The sequence below is a fragment of the Notamacropus eugenii genome, chromosome 4, assembly GCF_028372415.1.
Source record: "Notamacropus eugenii isolate mMacEug1 chromosome 4, mMacEug1.pri_v2, whole genome shotgun sequence".
NCBI lineage: Eukaryota > Metazoa > Chordata > Mammalia > Diprotodontia > Macropodidae > Notamacropus > Notamacropus eugenii.
Genome location: NC_092875.1, coordinates 168,052,932 through 168,071,611, shown reverse-complemented (window position 1 = coordinate 168,071,611; position 18,680 = coordinate 168,052,932). Strand labels below are relative to the sequence as shown.

The window sequence follows — 18,680 nt, the reverse complement described above, 5'->3', positions numbered from 1 at the left end:
TATAACTTTATGCTATCCATGTACCAGCAAGCATTTATTAAGTGACTACTATGTGGCAGGCTAGCTAGGTACTTGGGTTTAAAAAAAATTGAAAGTCTCTGACCTGCAGGAGCTTATCATTTATAGCCATAATAGCGATTTCTCCTTATTTTAATATCATAGATTTTACCCATATTGAGAGTCATTGCTATCTACTTGTTTGAGCATAGTGTGGGGAAAAATATGAATCTGGAGGGCAATAGTATAAATTGAAATTCTGGGACCCCAAGTACAAATTTTGGAATAGGTTTCTTGCCTTGTCTCAGTTGAAATTATAGGAAGAATCTTAATTTATTTAAATCCTTATACATGTGATGAATGGACATTAAGAATGCCCTCTCAGGAATTTGTTTTTGAATTCTTTTTTTGTCCCCTTTTTTTGGACTTGAGATTTCTCTCCCTCTCTCCTTCCGATTCCCCTCATTTTCATCCACCCTATTACTTCCCAGGGTTACCCTTGTTCTCCCAATCTCAGTTTCTCCTCTTTGCCTTCATGGAGCATTATAGAACATCTTCAGTATCAGGGATAGCTAGGGGTTGGAGAGGGTAGAGATGAAGAAACCCTTGAATGAATAAAACAAAAAGCATTTTAGGCATTTGTTATGTGACAGGCATTGTTTTAAATGTTGCAGGTGCAAATATAAAAAGAGAGGGAGTACCTGCGCTCAAGGAACTGATGTTCTTGTAAGGGAAGACAACACATAAAAGAGCTAAGGGGCCAGAGAAGTGAGTCACCTGTGACTGAGAAGTCACAGACAAAAATGGTAAGTTGGTATGTAGGGTAGTCAATTGACATGGCTTTTCCAGATTTAGGGGCACTTTTGATTTAATTATTGTGCTCCAAACAAGAGGTGGAAAGGGGGGTCAGGAAAAGTACTTGGAAGGATGAAAATGGCAAGATGGCCTGGGCTGGTGGCTAGGTAGTTGAATGGGATATGAAGGTGAAAAACAAACATTTATGGTCACTTCTCCTCTACCCCACTGTCCAGTCACCATTGTTGAGTAGCTGCTGAAGCTTCTAGTCAGTGAAGAAACAGTATCAGTCTTTTCTTTTTTGCAATTTGGGTCTGAGTTATTGCCATGCTTTGGTTAGCAGGGTTTGTTTGTTTTGTTTTTCGTTTTTTTTGGTCAGTCTAATTAATTATTAAAAAAAGTTCTTAGAAGTCTTTCATTTCCAAGCTGTAGGCTTTGGTCTATGAATTGTTTTTGTTTCACTGTTCTCTCTGCACCATGGTGATTCAACCCCTGCCTGGGAATCAGGTTTTTTGTTAAGAGTCAGGGCTGTGCACTACAGGAGTTGTAGAGTTCATGATGGGAGTGTGACCTAGGTGTAACAGGATGGGGGTGGTAGCACAGAGGACAGACTGAACATGCTGGAATCAGAGCTTTGCCCTGGGACTTTGTTTCTCTGGAGGCAAGTGTAACCTCCAAATACAGGTAAGCAGACTTCTTAAAGAACTCGCCTAAGAATCCTTAGTAAATGATCACAGTTACCAAAGGCTGTTAGTCCTGGTGTAGATTGTTCTCTGAATATCGTATACGTATTCTCCTTTCTTTCCTGTTTGTTGAGCCCCTCATTTTACCTCTCTTTGTCTCAGTTTTCCCATCTGCAAAATGAAGCAGCTGGATTAGATGATTGCTAAAAATCCCTGCCAGCTCTAAATCCTATGATCCTTCCATCTTCCCAGCTCACAGTGTTTTCCTTATCCTCTGAACTCCCACAGTACTTAAGAGTCTATACCACATAGTTCAGCAACTCCAACCTTGCTTCTGACACATACTGTCTGTGTGACCCTGTGTTAGTCACTTAATAACTAATATAATAATAGCTAACACTTATATAGTGCCTACTATGTGCCAGGGACTGTGCTAAACACCTGGAAATTATTATCTCATCTGATCCTCCCCATAGCTCAGATCTTCCTGACTCTGGGCAGGGAGCTCTATTCATTGTGTTACCTAGCTTATCTGAACTTCTAAGTGCTTAATATAATTTTACAAAGCAGGTATGTTATTGATCTACCTTGGGAGAGGGGGTGTCTTACACCGAAGAAATTATCAATCTGGTAATGAACGATAATGAGATAATAACAAAGCATATTTATACAGAGCTTTAAAATTCAGAAAGTGCTTTATAGCTAGTCTTCCATATATTCCTCTTAACAACCCTATGAATCAATGTCATTATCTCCATTTTGCAGATGAAGAAGTTGAGATTCAGAAGGGTTAAATGTTTTGCCCACAATCACACAGCTAGCAAATGCCCAGGGCAGGATTCTGTCCCAGGTTTTCTTGACTCTAGGTAGGGTATTCTATCCAGATTATTCAGGTAAAGTGCTTTTTCCAACTTTAAGGTACCATATAAATGTCAATATCATATTTATTATAATTCACTGTTTTTTATTTGCTGGTCACCTCTCTGACTCGACTATAAGTTCCTTAAGGATGGGACCACCATTTTGCTGTTCTTTCTGTCCTCCATAGCATCAAGCACTATGCCCTGTGTAGGAGCTACTCAGTTACTTAGTTGTCTCACTGATGGACATAGATATTAGCACCTAGTGAATGCCACCAGGCAGAGGAAGTTGGTCCCTGTTAAGTCAGAACTAAGATCACTGAGGAGGAGTTCTAACTCAGATGCAACTCAAACTTAACTCAATTGCATTCCATTTTGAAACACATGTTGCTGAAGTGGAAAGGGAATACTCATTGATTTAAAAAATACCTTCTGCTCCTCATTTAAGAATCACATGAGTAAATATATTGCTCACTATATTGGGAAAATTGCAGTCCCATGATCCTCGTAGGTAAAAATGTAGCAGCAATAGCTTTCTCAGGAATGCTTTTACGTGACCAGTTTGTTTGCCTTTTGATGTTGGCCTGGAACAATAACTTTCTACAATTACCCTGGCACACAATAGGATATAAATCTCAGGGAGTTTTTGTCTTATGGATTAATGCTCACTCAAGACTAGACTCACATCGTCATGTTTGTTTCATTTGGTTCTTAGTCACGTCCAGGACTCCAAAGATGAAAAGTCAGCTCACTAACCTTCTGATTACAGAGCTCTCCCCAAACCTGGATATTGCATAAGCCATTACAATAATAACACTTGAAAGCAGTAGCTGCAGAAAGGGAATGTAAGAGTTTACTTGCCTTACTGGAAGCTCTTTTGTTTTATATAAGGTCATGAGGATTGAGCTTTACACCTGAACCTGGTTAGGTTAAAAGCACATTGAAAGTGACACTGGTGGAGTTGCAGAGGTATAAAGTATGCTAAAGTAGGCTATGCCTTTCATTAGGAATGGGGCTTGATTAGCAGGAATAGATAATGGCTCATTGGTATCTGAGCTATCCCAAAGTGAAATGTTTTCCCTTAGGAGACTGTGAGCTCTCTCTCATTGGAGGTCTTCAAATGAAGTCTAGGTGATTCCTTTTTGGGGGTGTTATTGAGGGGATTTTTTTCCAACCTGGGTTGACCTAAATGGCTACCAATGTACCATCCAGCTCTGAAATTCTATGATTCTATATGTGCCTATTATTTAGGCACTAATGGACTTATTCCAATACTACAATTGCTGTCCTTCATAAATGTTTTAGTAGAAAGTTTTGCCTTTCCTTCAGCTTTGTGACTTTAAAAGGTTTGTGGCACACACAAGTAGGTTTTTAATTACATCTACAAGCCAAATTTGGAAGACAGTGGAAAAATGAAATTCACTTTTTAACAAACTTGGCTGGAATTTCACTCTCCCTCAGATTTTTTTTTTTTTTACATTTATGTCATTTCCCCTTTAGAGTATAAGATTCTTAAGAGCAGGGTGTCATATGCAGGGTATCATATCTGTTTCTATCCATGGTTTCTAACACAGTGCTTTACATAAAGTTGTTCTGCTGTTTCAGTCATGTCAACCTCTTTGTGATCCCATTTGGGGTTTTCTTGGCAGAGATACCAGTTTGCCATTTCCTTTTCAAACTCATTTTACAGATGAAGAAACTGAGGCAAACAGGGTTAATTAAGTTGCCCAGGGTCACATGGCTAGTAAGTGTCTGAAACCAGATCTGAACTTAGGAAGAAGAGTTTTTATGACTCCAGGCCTGGCACGCTATGCCCTGGACCACCTAGCTGCACATTTACATATAGTATGCACTTACTAAATGTCAAATTGTTGAATGATCTATTTGGTTAAGGAATAATAGCACTGTCTTTCTTTTTGTTATGGTAGCACATAATTTGAAAGCAATTAAAGAACCAAGGAATAAGTTAGGTCTCAATCTAGAGCTAAGTTAAAGAAAATAATAAATGTAAGACAATCATCTTTTTAGATGACATAAAAAAGTTGGTGAGAAATAGTTTGGTTATTTGCTATTCTTTTATGTCAAAAGGAAACAAAGGAAGTTTCGTCCATCTGGACTGATTTGTTTGAAATAGAGAAAACTGATGTATCTCTCCTTCATGATAGATGAATTGTCAGTGCTAAATTAGGACCACAAACTGAGCCTGTAGGCGGCCTATCTCTCAGGGCCACTACACATCTTTAGGGAGTTTTTGCCCCCTTGGCATGTGTAGAGTCATTTCTTAGTCATCTACTTTAGTACTCTTGCTTTTTCCAATACAGACCCATCCCCTTAGTACAAGGATTTAATTCATGCTGTGTCTCTAATAACTTGAAAACACTAGCAGGTAATTCTCTGTTGAGAAATGTCCTCTCCCATCATTAGAATGAACCTAAAGCCTGAATACTGCATTTGGAGTAAGGATTTATGTTTCTAGGATTACCAATGACACGCTGAATTCCTTTAGGCCACTCATCAAAAGGCGCTGTGCTTCTTTTCAACCTTAGAAATGAACAAATGGGAATAGCTGTAGTGATCTAAATCACTCGGACGGATCTGTGATCTCATGGAGTTGAGAATCTCCTTCAGTTCTACAGATTGCAAGCCATCCATGCCTGCCTGTGTCATGTAACTCTCATCCATGTTTCCCCATAAGTCTGCCAGAGAGGGTTCACCCAACATGCAGAGGCCTTCTTCATTTTCTTCTGAAGTCTCAAAAGTACCAGTGGGGCACTCTGGCTGTCACTCTTTCATCCATTGACCTCAATACATAACCAACCCTTTTCTTTTCTCCTCATCACACAATTTCTTGGTGACATCTTTTGCTTCTGTTTTTCAGAGCTTCTCATTAGTTTGATGTTGTACTCTGCTCACAACCACAGTGTGCCTCTGTATTTGTAATTAATTCTTCCGTGGCAGCGATATTTCATCTCTCAGTGCCTGCCGATATCAAAATGATTAAATCCTTAATAACTTTTGCCCTCTAAAATGGAATGGAAGCACTTTTACTTCAATGAACTGATCTGCCTAATGAAGTAGATGCCAACCTATCCCTTTATCTCATATCATCCTTATTCATGTTTTCCATTAAATCTTCTGTAGATATCTACCCAATGTATTGGAAGACCTCCTCAAGTTGTACTAACAGTTTGTGAGTATGAGAACAATACGTGGGTTGATATCTGTTATTTCTTACTTTTACTGCATGATCAAGGTACTTCCTTTTCTAGTCACATATTACATTTCCTGGATGTTCCTTATTCTACTTTGTATGTGTAAGTCACTGTTGGTAATATTTCCCAGACTACTTATGGCCTAATTATACCCAGTCTACTTATACTAATGTCTGTCCATTGTCCTTTGCTTGAAATATGACATTGTTTCTTTGGAAGTTATGGTTTTAGAACATCGCTTGAAGAATGCTCAAATGGATCTGATTTTATTAATTAGATTCACTGCATTGACTCTAATGATACACAGCCATCCTTTGCAATACTTTCAGCAACATATTCATCACATCAAGTTTACTGAACATGCTGGAAGCCTTTATTGCTTTTTTCCCCCAACATCACGTTGATGACAATGGAGTACACAGGCTTAATCAATAAGGAGTCCTTCACTCTCACCACATGATGAGCTTATCTTCTTTTATAATCATCAATTTATTTGATCTCATCATTTATTCCATTTCTCTTTCTAAATCCTTTGTCTATAATGTTACAGCCTGCTTACACCTTCTGTTGCACCTCTCTATTCAACCGTTTGAGCGATTTTCATTGTCAATTCTTCAGAGGCTGCAGGGTTTCTTGACTTACGCCTATAAATCATTGTTGTGAAAAAGATGGATTTTGACTTCAGGTAGAAGACTAAGATCACTGAAATTGCTGTACAATTTCCCAAATGCAAGCCAGCCTGATTTCTCCTTCATATTCAGGTGCAGGCCCATTCATTGTCTATCTGCAGTACCTGTCCAAGATATGTGTATTCATACATAAAATCAATGGATTGTATACACAGCTGCCTGACATAGTTTGAGCAATAGGCATTATTATCCAATATCAAGTGAGGCATAAAATGGGGAGATGTTAGCTCATCAAAAGTGATTGTCTTTGTGATGAAGAACATCCTATGCAGGGTCCAAGAAGAGGGGAGTCTCTCCAGACTCTCATTTTTGCAGTTAACATTCAACTGATTGCTTCAAACCCTAGAAATGTTTGCTTCAATTTATATTAGTAATATATATGCATAAAAATGGAGTTAGCCATATGAGGCCAAATTCTCTGTAGTCATGATAATTTTTTTACTCTGAGAAACTTTCACAGTGTCCTGGAATCATTAAAAATCATTATGAATGTGTTCAGTCCTGCTTAAAATCTTTAACAGCCTCCTCATTGATTATAGGATGAAGGCTAACCGTCTTAGTTTGTATACAATTGCTAACAGTTATATAACACTTCAAAATCTGTCAAATGTTTTGTGCACATTATCTCATTTGATATGCAATATATTAATGTTTAAATTGTGAGTTATGACCATAAAAGTTCTAATATCCAGTTTTGGTAAGCATTTAATTACTAAACATAAAACAAGGTGCTGTGATTTAAATTCTTTACACACTGGTTCCTATTGAGTTGAGCTGAGGAAAAGTGAGCTTTGAAACTGATTCCTGGCTGGAATCACCCTAACCCTATTTTTAGATTATCTATATTTTACAAATAAGGAAACTGAGGCTCAGAAATTAAATGACTTGTCCAGGGTCACCTAGCTAACAAGTGTCTTTGGCAGGATTCAAACTCAGCTCTTCATGACTCTAAGCAATATCCACTCTTGACAAACTGTCTCTGTTTGTGATCTGATCCCTACCTAAAAATAAATAATTCATATTTGTATGGATTGAGCTTTAAGGTTCACTAAGCACTTTCTCCAAAATATTCCTATGAGGTAGGTAATGCAAGGAATTGATATCCCTATTTCACAGATGAGGGAATTTTAATCATATCTTCTCAGATTTTGCCAAGAATCAAAGTGGAATAGTACCCTGACCTATAGTTTACAGATATTACCCTGCTCCCTTTTTAAATAGGAGGGACATTTACCTTTCTCTAGTCATGTGATACCTCTTCCATTTACCAAGATCTTTCATAGAAACTCAGAAGTCCCATCTTCCAGTTCTTTTAATACTCTTGGCTGTAGTTCATCTGAAACTAGTGTCTTGATTTTTTTTTTTTGAGACACTAAAGTATCTTTTTGCCATCTCTTACTTATCTTGGATTTAAACTCCTTGTTAACCACTTTTTTTTCTTTTTGATTTGAAGATCATTATCCTTGGCAGGAAAAAAAAATCCAAACAAAAACCAGAAGCAAAATGACAGTTGAAGATTTCTGCCTTCTCACCATCATCCGTCATTATTGTCTTATTCAATAAAAAGCATGGGCTTATCCTCACTTGGACCTTTCTCTTTAGGAAAATCCTTAATTTACTTGATTGGAGCTCCATTTCCTTTGACACATGCTATGTGCTCTAACAGTAAGTTTATATATTTTCATATGTATATGTACGTATGAAAATATGAATTTAAGTATGCATATATAAATGTGTACATGTGCATAATAGAGGTCAGATCATCTAACATGGAGGGACTAAGATGGAAGCTTGTCTGAGTATGGCCAGATCGCCTAGGAGAGACTCTTTATTCTGGACCACTTAGGTGAGTAGCTTCCTTTGTTTGGCTATGTACCTGGAACAGGCTACATCTTTAAAGTTGGTGAGACTGATTTGGTTGTGCTCTTCCTACTGTAGTTTTTTGGATTTCACTTTTTCTTTCCTGCATGATCTTCCTGCTGTATCCAGAGGGTGAAGATCATAGTTCACCCACATCAGGGATGTTTTGAACAGAACTGTCTCCAGTTCAGTTTATGGATGCAGAAGGAAGGAGCATGCAGGAAAGACAGAGTGAAATTCAGAAAGGATGGAATATATAAATACATCATACATATACACACACGTTTATTAATAGGAATAATGACAAATAAGGCACTTATGATGTGCTAGGCATTTTACAATTATTGACTATTTAATTCTCACAACAATCCTGTGAGGTTCAGTTTAGTCATTTTTCAGTCATGTCTAACTCTTCATGATCCCATTAGTATCTATGACAGTGGTTCACCATTTCCTTCTCCAGTTCATTTTACAAATGAGGAAACTGAGGCAAACGGGGAGAAGTGACTTGCCCAGGATCACATAGCTAGCAAGTGTCTGAGTCTGGATTTGAACTCAGGTCCTCCTGACTCTAGGGTCAGTATTCTATTCACTATGCCAACTAGCAGCCAGGAATCAGTTTTAAAGCTCACTTGTCTTCAACTCACCCCAGCAGGAACCAGTGTGTGAAGAATTTAAATCACAATACCCTGTTTCATGTTTAGTAATTCCATGCTTTCTAACCTGTGAATATTAGGACTTTTATTACCATAACTCATGATTTAAACAATAATAGATAATATTTTCTGTTTTGTGGTTAAAAATCTTTGTACATCGAAATGTTTGTATTTGTTGATAAGTTCAAAATAACAATAAAAATTTTAAAAATTTTTAAAAATTTAAAATTTAAAAATGATGAAAATATTCTCTTACCAATGAAGAAAATTTCAAATTTCAAAACATTTTTGCTTGTAACAGATACACAGTAATGCAGAGATAGCAAAAGCTACAACTGGTATTTTCTATATTTATATATGATTGATGTAAAAAAATCCCTATATTTTATTTTTGCTAACATGGTAGAATAGATTTCTTTTCTAGTCCTAACTATGACATCGCTTACTAATCTTTCAACGTTATTACTCTTTTGATTTTTGCTTTCCTGGTTATAACATAATATAAACTTCAGTGTCTTCTAAATGCTGATAAGATTCTGAATTCCATTCTCTTTTCATTGTTCCTGCTGAGAAGTGATTGCATATTTTAAAAACCACCAAAATAGAGACTGATTGCTATTGTGGAGAAAGAATCCCAGAATCCCAGAATACCGGAACAGCTATTCATAGCCATAACCTTGCTTCCTGACATAATGGTAAGGGATGAATATGTACTGAACTAGAAAAGTCAGTTTTCTTCCTCACTCCCCTTTCCCACCTCCCATTCCCCTCTTCTCAGGCACCCCCCTCCCCAGCCTGATTGTAGCCACTGAGCATCCATCTCCTTTCCTTCCTTGTTCATCATTTGACCACTGGGCCCATCAGCTATTCAAGTGTGTGCTCTATGCAGAGCACTTTGACATTTCCAGGCAAAACACATCTCCTTCTGCTGGCTCTTCATTAATGTCCATCAGATTGTATGTTTTATATTTAAAAATGAGAATGTGCTGAGATAGAATGCCAGAAATAGGTCATTTCTCTTGGTAATGGGCAAACAGTATCAGTGGGACTTTTTAAGGCGTGAACCCTGTGTCTGTCAGGAGCTAAGTGATTTGTCTGACAAGGTAATGAATTGGTTTCTTCTCTCAGAGAAGGTTGGCAAAGAATATTTTTCCCCTCTTAGGATGAGAAATTTAGGAAATGTTGTGATAGGAGCAAAAAGCTACCTTAATGCAGATGGATTCCAATCAGAGATGTAGACAGGTATCCTGGAAATATCTTGAAAAATCCCCTGCTGGGTTGACATGTGGCTGTTTGAGATACATTGCATTACTGTAGTAGCGAAATTAGGGATAGACTCTATCCTATTTAGATTCTTATCTAAGGGAAGATGTAAAATCACAGAAAAGGTGATACTGGACTTTTGGGAAAAAAAACCCCAACAAACTTCAGTTTTAATAGAAATAATACATTGCATTTACCTAGAACCTTCCCAGAAGCTGGTGAGATAATACATGTTCAAATGCAGCTGATTTATATTTTCTATACAGATTTTTTTTTTTTTTTTGTGAAGGGGAGAAGAGGGTTCACGTCTGTGATTTCATTGGCAGAGAGTTTCCAGTAAATAAGGACCTTCTATCAGTGCAGAAACAACCATTCCATAACAGTTTCCTGGGTTCACTGAGGAGTTGTCACACTGCTGCACATGTCAAAGACAGGATTTAACTCCAGGACTTCCTGACTGAAACAAGCTCTCTACTCTGCATTTTATCATAGTATAGGATGCTGGCTCTAAAGTCAGAAGACCTGGGTTCAAATTCTGCTCCTAGTACCACTTGACCTCAGTTTCACTAGATAGAATCTAGGATAATTCTAGGTGATCTCTAAAGTCCCTTGAAACTCTGTGCTAGACATACATTTTTGCTCTTCATTTCCCCTGGAATTTGTCTATTAATGGACAAGAATATATTAAGTACTTACTTTGTACCTGGCAGTCCTAAGGGCTGGGAACATAAAAGAAAGTCAGGAACTGTCTTCAAAGAGCTTACATTGTAATGGGGAAGGCAACATGAACAAGGAAGCCAAAGGAGTAGGCTTTAGGGTGGGGATAGGCAGCCTGGTGAGAAGTGAAGAGATGGCTGACCTGGCTGCCTTCCTTTAATGGAGCTTCTGGGAGGAGCCATCCATTCAGAGGACTGAGGGTCCTTCCAAAGTGTGAATACTAGGGCTGAAGTGATCTTCTAGTATGAAGAGATTTCTGGGGCAAGATGGAGTCTAGATTTCAGCTAAAATCTTAACTTTTATAGGAGTCTTTCCTGATTTCTTGTAATTCTAGTGCCTTCTCTCTGCTGAGTAGCTCCAATATATCTATCTTCCCTATATCTTGTTTATACATAGTTATTCTCCTGTTGTCTCCTCCATTAGACTGGGAGCTCTTTGAGAGCAAGGACTGTCTTTTACCTTTCTTTGTATCCCCAGGACTTAGCACAGTGCCTGCCACATAGCAGGCACTAACAAATGTTTGTTGACACATTCTAACAGGAAAAGGAAATGCCTTACCCCTTTAACAAACTGGATAATGAAGTTCTCCTTTGTTGCCTTACTAGCTGTAATCAGTACTTCTGTGGTACTTAGGTAAAGAGTAATTTTTTTCCCTTTTATCTAGAATTTATTTGTCAGGTTCTCCCTCGATATACGTATACCTGGACCTTTGGTTAGATGTAACGGAATCAAAGGATTTTAGAGTTGTAATTCCGTCATCTAATCCAACCACCACATTTTATAGGGGAGAAAACTGAGTACCTGAGAGATTCAGTGATTTCCTGAAGGTCAAATAACTGGTAAGTAAAGTATTCCTGAAACACAGATCTGATTGTGTTACTCCCTTGCTCCACTGGCTCCCTATTGCCTCTAGGTTCAAGTGCAAACTACTCTGTTTAGCTTTAAGACTTTCCTCAGCCTGGGTCCAAACTATATTATTAGACACTTCAGCTATGGTCCAACTAAACTGGCTTTCATGATATTTCTAACACATGACACCCTCTTTACCATCACCATGCTGGCTGTGCCTCATGCCTGATGTGCACTTCCTTCTCATCTCCACCTTTTTAGAACTCCTGGATTTCTTCAGATTCAGTTGAAATATCACCTTCTGCATGAGGCATTTCTTGATCCCTCTGGTTGTTAGTGCCTCCCTTGGAAATTTACTTTGCATAAATTTTATACTTATATGTGTTCCTGATGTTTCCACTGATAGAATACAAGTTCTTTGAGGGCAGAGACTTTCATTTTTGTTTTTGTAACCCTAGCATCTAGCACTGTTGCTGGTATATAGTGGGCACTTAACGAATACTTATTGATTCATAATGGGCACTTAATAAATGTTTACTGATTCATTGATCGAAGTAAAGACATAAAAAGGGACAGTTGAATCCAGGAGAAGAAACAGGGGGTAGAAGGGCACTTAAGATGTTGCCTGATTCAAAATGTGGCCAGTCCAGGAGAGGCATGGTGGCCAAGAATGAGAATGGTAAATTGGTAGGAGGAAGAAACTTGAAAATAGTTCTTACTCTCTCTAGACAGTCCCCTGAAAAGTCTCTGCTCATGATATTATTTACTAATATGAATAATAATAGCTAGCAATTATATAGTGTTTTAAGGCTTGCAAAGTGCCTTACATTATTGTCTCATTTCATCCTCATATCCTAGGAGGTAGGCGCTACTATTTCTCTCCATTTTACAAATGAAGAAACTGAGGCAGACAGAAGGTAAATGACTTGCCCAGAGTCACACATGCATGAGGCTGGATTTGAACACAGGTCTTCCTGACTCCAGGACCAGCTTACTATCCCCTACTTTACCTCCCAGCCTTTTCTCACCATACTGAAATCTAGACTCTATCATTCCCCAGAAATCTCTTCATACTAGAAGATCACTTCATCCCTAGTACTCACACTTTGGAAGGACCCTCAGTCCCTGTGGTCTCCTTTTCTCTGAATGGATGGCTCCTCCCAGAAGCTCCATTAAAGGAAGGCAGCCAGGTCAGCCATCTCTTCACTTCTCACCAGGCTGCCTATCCCCACCCTAAAGCCTACTCCTTTGGCTTCCTTGTTCATGTTGCCTTCCCCATTACAATGTAAGCTCTTTGAAGACAGTTCCTGACTTTCTTTTATGTTCCCAGCCCTTAGGACTGCCAGGTACAAAGTAAGTACTTAATATATTCTTGTTGATTAATGGACAATTATTAAAGCTTTAGAAAGGTAAAAGGAAATCTTGGTTAGATATTTGTGCCTCTCTTTTCTTTTAGAAGCTTCCAAAATGAGAGGCAGCTCTGAGGACTTGAGATAAAACCTAGGATAGTTAGAGAGTCTGGTGAGAATGATAACTGGCTCACCTTCTGGATTATCTGTGATTCTGTCCCATCCTCCTGGAATGAGATCAGAAGAGTTAGCTTAATTATGCTGAACTAGAATTGGTTGCCAGGGAGATGGATAGTTAAACGAAGGGGCCAGAAGTAGGAAGCAACGTTTGAATCAAAAGAAGTGTGGTACCATTTTAAAGTGTGAACAGAGAGAAATGGTCTGGGCTTAAGGTTGAAGGACTGATATTGAGATACTGTTGTCTGGGTTCTAGACACAGTTGACACATTTAGAGGTCCAGATTCAGGGCACATGAGTGTTTTATATCCAACTACATAAGGATGGTTTTACCTTCCAGCTTCCTCTAAGGTAGAAATATCCTACCAGTTAGGAGCAGCATGTTCTCTATGGAAATGTTTGGCTCTAAGTGGCAACCAGAGAGGTAAGTAGAGAATTCTGGGACCAGCAATTTCAGTTGGAAGTTGGGGTAGTAGCGCAGGCAGGCTTTGTGTAGGGCAATCTACTTGCTGGTGCTGCATGTGGGGAGAGGGGGCGATTCATCCAGTTCCTTTTTCTCCCATGACTACTTGGTGGTCTTTGTCTTATCCTTTTCTTTCTCTCACAGGATCTCCTTCTGCCCTCCTTTAATTTTTCCAGTCATGGATTGAGGCACAAGAATAGCATTCTCTGCTTTCTTTCATGAAGGAAGTTGGCATCCAGGGAAAACTCTAGTTGTCTCACCCGCTCTTCCCCTCAGGATCCTGAGGCTTGGCTTGGTCCAACTACTGTTGGAAGTCCTCCATGAATTTGGGAGCATTAAAGAAGTGTGCAGGCTTTTAGGTTCTTTCCTTCAGCATGTATCAATGAGTGCTTGGTTAACTGTATGACCTTGGGCAAGTCACTTAACCCCAATTGCCTCATCCTGGGTCATCTCCAGTCATACTGATGAATATCTGGTCACTGGATTCAGATGGCTCTGGAGGAAAAGTGAGGCTGGTGACCTGCACAGCCCTCCCTCACTCAAAACAAAGTCAAGTGCAAGTCATGTCATCATTTCTCTGATGGCATTGTCTTCTTCGCCAACGAAGGAAGAACACGTATGAGTGCTAAGGGTGACTCTATGAGTCAAGAATCTCGGATGAGGAAATTCTCCTTCTTCCTGATCAGCGTTTGAAGCAGGCAAAGATGTAACAATTCTACTATAAACCCAGATCTACATGTGTAAAGTGGAGCAGAAATTGATAGGTAATTACCCTCAAAAACTAGGAGGAGATAGGACAGTGGACTTATTAGCAGAACAATGGGTAAATTATCATATGACCATCTATCAGCTACTTTGAGGATCTAAATGTTTGGTGCAGTCTGGGTCCGATCTGTCCAAGGTTTATAGGCAACTTTGGCCACTTGCAGTATCATCTGTAGACTGACCTGGGCTGTTTCCAGTTTTGCCAGGAAGTTATCACCACTGGTGTAGCCATGTGGGAAGTGAATTCAGGGAAAAAAGTAAAGGCAAAAGTCTCATTTGCAAAGATACAGGAATAAATATTCAGGCAGAAGAGTACATGTGCTATCATAACAGAACTTTCCAGTGAGCAAGAAAGTGTCCCCTACTTACTAAGTCCTCATAATAATGAAAGACAACAGTAATAAACCACTTGAATACTTTCTGGCTAATTCACAACTCTAAAGTACTCGGTCCTCAAATGCTCTCTATTTGTGTTGTCTATTGCTGTCTAAAACACATTTTTCCATTCATTCCTTTCATGAACTGAATAAAGTTATAGGCCTCCCTGTAGGATAAGTCTGGTGAAGATGCAGCTGGTCTAATAAGTTAGAGATCAGGGGTGGAGAATACATGCTGTGATAGCACAGAGGGTCTCATAATTGTGTCTGAATTTCTGTTCCCTATTCTTTTTCTTTATGAAGAATATCAGGACCCTAAGGGAAGAGGTGGAAAGATGGATGAACCCCTTATGCATATTCTTTCTCCAGAAAGCCTGGCATGCTTCCTCCTGGTTCTGGTCAATAAAGAGCCATGACTCCAGGAAATGAAAATACTGGTAATAAAATGAGTCATGCAGTCTGTTCTGTTCAAGAACAACATTTCCACCTGGATGGCTCTTAACTCATCCTGAAGCTCCTATTAACAGCAGCACTGGTGTACTTTCTGACTCAGGAGACCACATGCTCACCTCCCCTGAAATTCAGGTGGCAGATTTCAGAGCAGGAAAGGATTGACTTCCCCTGAGGCTCACCTAATAACTGGATGATGCTAAACCAAACATGTAGGCTGAAAAATGATTACAAATACAGGAGATCAAGTGACAATGGGTAGAGGCTGTCAGCACCAGACCAGTCATCCTTCATTCTCTGGACTTTGCCACCAAGCCCCTACTTTTTTCATTTTTCAACTCTTTTTTATGTACTGTCTTCCCCCATTATAGTACAAGCTCTTTGAGGGCAGGGGCTATCTTTTTTTTTTTTTTTACTTGTTTTTTGTATTCCCACCACCTAACAGTACCTGGAACATAGTAAGCATTTAATAAATACTTGTTGATTTGTCGATTTGACCATATTCCCCTATTCTGTGCCCCACGATGATTTTATTTTCCTGAGTCATTTTTCCCAAACTTCATGTCTACCAATGAGCCAACCAATCAATAAAGCTTATGTAACTGGAATTTCTAGGACCTCAATTTCTGACTGTCTTCTGCCTTTCTGTTTTCTGTTCATGAAGACAAATCAGAGACTACATCCTGAGAAAGGATATTTTTAGCCTTGCAACAGTTACCTTATGGATAATTCTGAATTCCTGAATTAGGGAGTTTGATGTTTGGATATCAGCTACACAGATGAAGATCTCCTCAGCAGTGACTTAAAGTAGAAGAGAAACATTAACAAGATGACCATTCAGTAGTTGAAACATTAAACAGTAGCAAGCTGGGCAGGAGATCTGAACTTTGTCAACGCTTCATGATAATTGCTATGAGTTGTTTGAACAGTACAGGGGTGAGATGAGTGGTAAGTATCTAGTAGTCCCACAAAGGGCTTTTTGCCCCCTGGGGCAATATAATGAGTCCCATGGGATCCTTGAGTGGGATCCTATATTTCTGCATATGTTCATAGATTCTTGGACATTGTATACATCTTATAAATTTTCTGTGTATGAGGAAATAAAAAGCTGACTCATATCTGAAATCCATATCATACACTGGTTGCCTTTTTTGTGAGGGGATACCTATTATTAGACATGAACCATACCTAAGCTTTGTTTTAGAGATTTTCTTGGAGGTAGAAAGAAATCTGAACCCATTGATTTCAGACCCCCCCCACAGTATTGAACCCATAGAGTCCCTTTGGGGTACCCTGGACTATTGGTTACATCTGCAGTGCTCTCCTTCACCTCACCTGTGTCTTGGAACCCCTTAGCTCCCTTCAGCTTTTCCTGATTTTCCAGTTACTCCCCTGTGCATGTATAACCTCTTTCTACTCATATGTTTTGTTTCCCAGGTAAAACGTAAGCTCCTAAAAGACAAGGGGCTGTCTCATTTTTGTATGTGTATCTTCCATGCCTTGTACATTTCTGATAATGATAAGAAGAGTTAGCATTTACAGAATGGTTTAAAGTTTTTGTAAAGTGCTTTATATTTATTACCTCATTTGATCCTCATAACTATGTGAATTTGGTACTATTATTATTCCAATTTTACAGATGAGGAAACCGAGGCACTGAAAAATTGTATCTTGCCCAGGTCCCAAGCTAGTCAATGTCTGAGGCAGGATTTGAACTCAGATCTTTCTGATTCCAAGTCTGGTACTCTACCCACCATTCACCCAACTACCTCCAGGACATAGTACGCTTTAATAATTGTTGATAGATTGGATCAATTGCTAGACACTGTTCTGAAGGCTGGAATAGAGATACAAAAAATGAGACAGTCTTTGCCTTCAATGAGCTTGTATTCAACAAGGAAATACAACATGTGCATGGATGAGTAAATACAGGATAACTAAAAAGAAATACATGGTGGGGATGTGTGTGTGGTATTAACAACCAAGGAAATTGGGAAAGATCTCTTGAAGAGGAGCCGTTTGAGCTGAACCCTGATACTCTGAGCTCACTCAAGGACTATGGAAACACCTTTTCCCTCTGGGGTTGTTTCATGTGCCCAAAGTTTGCTGACACCCTTGGAATCTACCAAGATCTGAACCTGAAGCACCTAGCTTTAAGAGGCAGGAAAAGAAGGTATTTTTTTGAGGGGGGGGTGGAGAGGAGGCATCTTGCTTGCAAAGGAGGTATCTTTACCATTAAATTGTTGTGTTCCTTTTGTCCTATTCCCTACTTGGGAAATTTCTCTTGAATAGTGCTTTGAAAACCCACAGAACCAATGAACACCCTTAATGAAACATCAGACCCCTTTAATCCAGGCTGGTTCTCTGTCAAGGTTTCTAGACTTATTTAAGGTTGGAGCTGATTGATATTTACTCCATCAAATCTCTATACTTCATTTACAGTATGTGATTGCCCCCATAGCCATTATCCAAGGAAGCAACTCTTTGGAAAGCTGGGGTCTTTTCCCCCCATCTACTGACAACTTGCAACACACAGGACAGGCAAGTGAGCCCATATGAAGCAGCAAAGCATGCTAAATCACAGGCAGGAGGCAGCAGATGCCAGGTGAGTCAAACTGTCACCACTACCTTGACCAATATCTTCCCTTAGACCCCTGATGGAGACAGCCCAGAAACTTAAGACTAAGAACCTTGGGAATTTCAGTGCCTCCCAAACCACCAAACATGCTTCTGGCTCGAAATTGAGAGCTGAAATCATTGTGGAGAGGGAGCCCACATTTCTCATTACCACCAGTAACAACTCCTGAGCAACTGTAACTAATGGACAGATAGGCAAAGGAGCTAAAGGCAGTACTCCCCAGACCACCAATTCTGTTTCCAGCTGAGTCATGACAGCAATCACCTGGGGAAAAATTCCTGTGGAGAAGCGGTTAGCCTTCCCTACTCCAGAGCCCATGGACAACCAGCATCAGCTTTGAACTAGTAAGTGATTAGAGAATTTCCCATCCAGGGAAGTTCCATCTAACTGAAGGGTATTTTCTAAGCCGGGGACAGTTAGGTGGCACAGTGGATATGAAGCAGGCCTTGGAGTTAGGAGGAACTGAGTTCAAATGTGACCTTGGACACTTACTAGCTGTGTGACCCTGGGCAAGTCACTTAACTCCGTTTGCCTTGGTTCCTCATCTGGAGAAGGCAATGACAAACCACTCCAGTGTCTTTGCCAAGAAAGCACCAGTTGGGATCATGGAGAGTACGATGCAAGTGAAATGACAACACATTTCGCTAAACTTTTCCCTCAGCAGGTGTGTTGGAACTCTGACTAGTGATCAGGAAATAGTGATAATGTTAATGATGATATTTATATAGCCTGTTAAGATTTGCAAAGCACTTTTCATGTTATTTCATTTGATTCAAGAACACATTATAGTTATCCTATTTTTTTATAGACTATAATACTTTTATGTCTCTGTACTCAAATATTTAATACCAGGACCCGACCAAGTTGAGTAGAACTAGGA

At 39.3% G+C, this 18,680-nt stretch overlaps 1 protein-coding gene and 1 long non-coding RNA gene across 2 annotated transcripts in view; one reads left to right on the top strand and one right to left on the bottom strand.

Annotated features, from left to right (window-relative positions):
* Positions 1 to 18,680, bottom strand: part of CNGB3 (cyclic nucleotide gated channel subunit beta 3) — a 187,004-nt gene that overhangs the window by 118,460 nt on the left and 49,864 nt on the right. The gene's annotated exons all lie outside the window — the stretch shown is intronic.
* LOC140500755 (uncharacterized) overlaps positions 76 to 18,680 on the top strand; it is a 57,272-nt gene continuing 38,667 nt past the window's right edge. Inside the window, exon 1 of the long non-coding RNA XR_011965860.1 lies at positions 76 to 1,476. This is a non-coding gene — a long non-coding RNA (uncharacterized lncRNA). The remainder of the gene's footprint in view (positions 1,477 to 18,680) is intronic.